Source organism: Cebus imitator, unplaced genomic scaffold, assembly GCF_001604975.1.
Source record: "Cebus imitator isolate Cc_AM_T3 unplaced genomic scaffold, Cebus_imitator-1.0 Scaffold398, whole genome shotgun sequence".
Classification (NCBI taxonomy): Eukaryota; Metazoa; Chordata; class Mammalia; order Primates; family Cebidae; genus Cebus; species Cebus imitator.
The window spans coordinates 1,111,426-1,114,742 of NW_016107713.1; positions in this window are offsets into that span (position 1 = coordinate 1,111,426).

Genomic DNA, 3,317 nt, shown 5'->3' on the forward strand with positions numbered 1-3,317 from the left:
TAACAAATATGTTTCAAGTAAAAACCAGAAGAAAAGCTGTTGCAGCAATCTGGATACTGCTGACCAGATGATGTACTCCAAGCTAAATATTTCAATTTTGACCTATTATTTATTGGACCATAGTATTATATACAAATTACAAACACACACACACACACACACACACACACACATATATATATATATATATAAATGTGTGTGTGTATATATATATAAATACATGCATGTATATGTCGACATATACATATATATATCTCTGTGTTTTCTTATATAAGTATGTGTGTGTGTGTGTGTGTGTGTGTGTGTGTGTATTATTTTAAGGGGGCCCAGTAATTTTTTAAATCAGATATTTTAAGACATGCAGACACAGAAAAGACTGCTACAAAGAGAGACATTTTCCCTCACAGGTTCCTAGAGATAGAAGACACTCCATACCACACACAGGGCCACATAGAAAAGCACCAGGGTCAGCCAAGTTGCAGAGTAAATGAAGGAAAACAGGGGCAAGAGCCTTTTAGTTTCTGCGAGAAGAAATGGGCTAGGCAAGGAAAGCAAACCTAGAATTGGCTAGTTTAAATAATTTTCATGGGATCTGAGCATCCCCTAGTTGTCTAGTACCTGGCCCTAGCATGACTAGGGAAGGAAGACAGTAGCTTAGAATGTAAGAGCCCACTAAAGAGGTAGTTGGGGCTGTGGGCTGTGGATAGGATGATTTGCATATGAAAAACACATTCACAGAAGGCCCATGAATTAACCTATCAAAAATACAGAGTATAAACATAAAATACATATTAAAAAAGACACAATTAATGCATACATATATATGTGTTTTGTATTTTTTTCACATTTTTTTTCCAGACCACATGGGACATTTTTACAGTTACATTATCATGTTATATATAATATGTTCTCAATGAGTACTTCATTATGTATTATTTATTCCAACTCACTCAAAATGAATGTCAAGATTCTGTTTATACAACCTATCCTCCTCTTGGAAAATACACTTTTCAAATCAAAAAGCTGTTCTTCTCATTGTTACTGTTTGGCTTATCTTCTTGACTTACTTTATAATCAATTACAGCACACGAACTTAACTTACTTAACAAGATCATAGTTACATAACACTTCTTTCTTTTCCTACCCATTCTCTCAAAACACAGATCCTTTATCCTCTTAACACGAGAGCAGGCAAACTTATTTACCTTATTTGAAGCTCCAAAGCACATTTTATTATTTCAATTTCTCACCTGTTTTCAATTCCTCAGGTGTTTCACCACATAAAAAAGTCACTATTTAGCCAGTTCTTTTTATCCAAACACAATACTAACATTGTAATCTACAAACTATAAATCCTGACTCAGAAAATGTAGGTATCATTGATAGTGGTTTGATATATTCTAATTTCCAAAAGAAAAACATTAATATTAAAGAAGCCATATGCCCTACAAAACTTTTCTTCAAAAATTAAGAATAAATTATTATATCCCAATAAAAAAGTGGAAGTTTGTCACTAGCAAACCATCCCTACAAGAAATACTAAATAAATAAATTCCCTGAGGATGAAATGCTGAAATATCAAGAAACTGATCATTAACTTGAATCTATATGAAGAAATGAAAAGCACCAGTAAGATAAACTAAAAAGACAGATAAACACATAAGACAACATAATGAATGCTTTGGGTACAACTTATTTCTCCTTGTACAACTTATTTCTCCAAATCAAATCAATTGTCTCTCATTGATTTAAGAGACAATTGAATAAAGCAGCAAATATTGATCTGTGTTCTTGGGCATGTGCTGTGGTTTGGATATGGTTTATTGGTCCAGACCAAAAGTCCTGCTGAAAATTTGATTCCCAACATGGTGATGCTGGCAGGTGGGGCCTAGTGGAAGGCATTTGAGTCATAGGTGTGTAACCCTCAGGAATGGTTATGTGCAATTCTCCAGGTAGTGAGTGACTTCTTGCTCTCACGAGACCGCAGTTGTTCTCACAGGAATGGATTAGTTCCTGGGAGAGTGGGTTGCTATAAAGCCTAAGGACACCCCTCAGGTGTTCTCCCTTTGCAAGTGGTTCACTTTCCCTTTGACCTTTCCTGCCATGTTTTGTTGCAACATGAAAGCCCTAGCCAGAAGCCCTTGAACTTCTCAGTCTGTAGAACTGTGAGCTAAATAAACATTTTTTCCTTATAATTTACCCAGTCTCAGGTATTTTTTTTCTAGCAACACAAAGAAGCATCTCTTAGCTATCTGCCTTCATCTCTTCCTCTCTTTATGGTGTTCTCTCTACATGTGTATCTCTGTCCAAGTCTCCCTTTTTTATAAGTGCTTGATATTGGACTAGAGGCTCAACCTATTCACTATGATCTCATCTAACTAACTTAATGGCCAAGACCCTTGTGTCCCTGGAGATTGACTGAAAGTCACTAACATAAAGCAGATTGATTAATATGAGAAAGGGCATATACATTTAATTAATATTATATGCAAAGCAGCCTTCAAAATGAAGACCAGAAGATGCAGGGAAAATTGTCCATTTTTATGCTTGTTTTCAACAAAGTTTGGATAGTCATGTAGAAACACGATTAGATTAAAATGATATTATCTAATGTTAATAGATAGATGAATTAACTAATAGAGTTGGTGGGGAAACCCAGCAAAGCCTGTCTGTCTAGATTTTCTTTGGCCTGTCTAAGCATGTATTGTTTTCTTCTGGGTATGAGGCAGGGCCTCTCTGGAATAAGGGTTTTATAACCTATAACCAAACCAGGTAGGTCAGATAATTTCTTTATGGCCAGTTTTTACATAGACTATTTATAGGCCTTATGATTAGCTTTTGGGAAAAGAGAATCTGTTTTCTATGACCCACGTTGGAGAAGAGAGTTTCTAGTTTCTGTGGCTATCCTTGGAATTGAATGAAAATAAGGGACAGGAGGACAAGAGAAGGTTACAGAAAAAAAAATTGCTTCTCCAGCTGTTGCTGATGCCTTCTTTTTGGGATATTGCTTTCTGAGTTCCAATGTTAGTCATGTGCTCATTGACCCTATTTCCAAAAAAGGTTACATCATGAGGCAATGGGAGTTAGGGCTTAGGACTTCCATATATACATTTTGGGGAAGATGAAATTCAACCCATAAAATAGACTACAAGTTTTTGTTTGTAAATCATTTTACTTCAGATAATTGAAACCACTTTTACATCATAGCCTACATTTTAGCCTTGTTGAATGCTTTATTGCTACTTGGTCCTGGGATCTTGTATATGTGTAACATATTTCCTTCACCTTTTCTCTCTCTCTTTTTTTTTTTTTTTTTT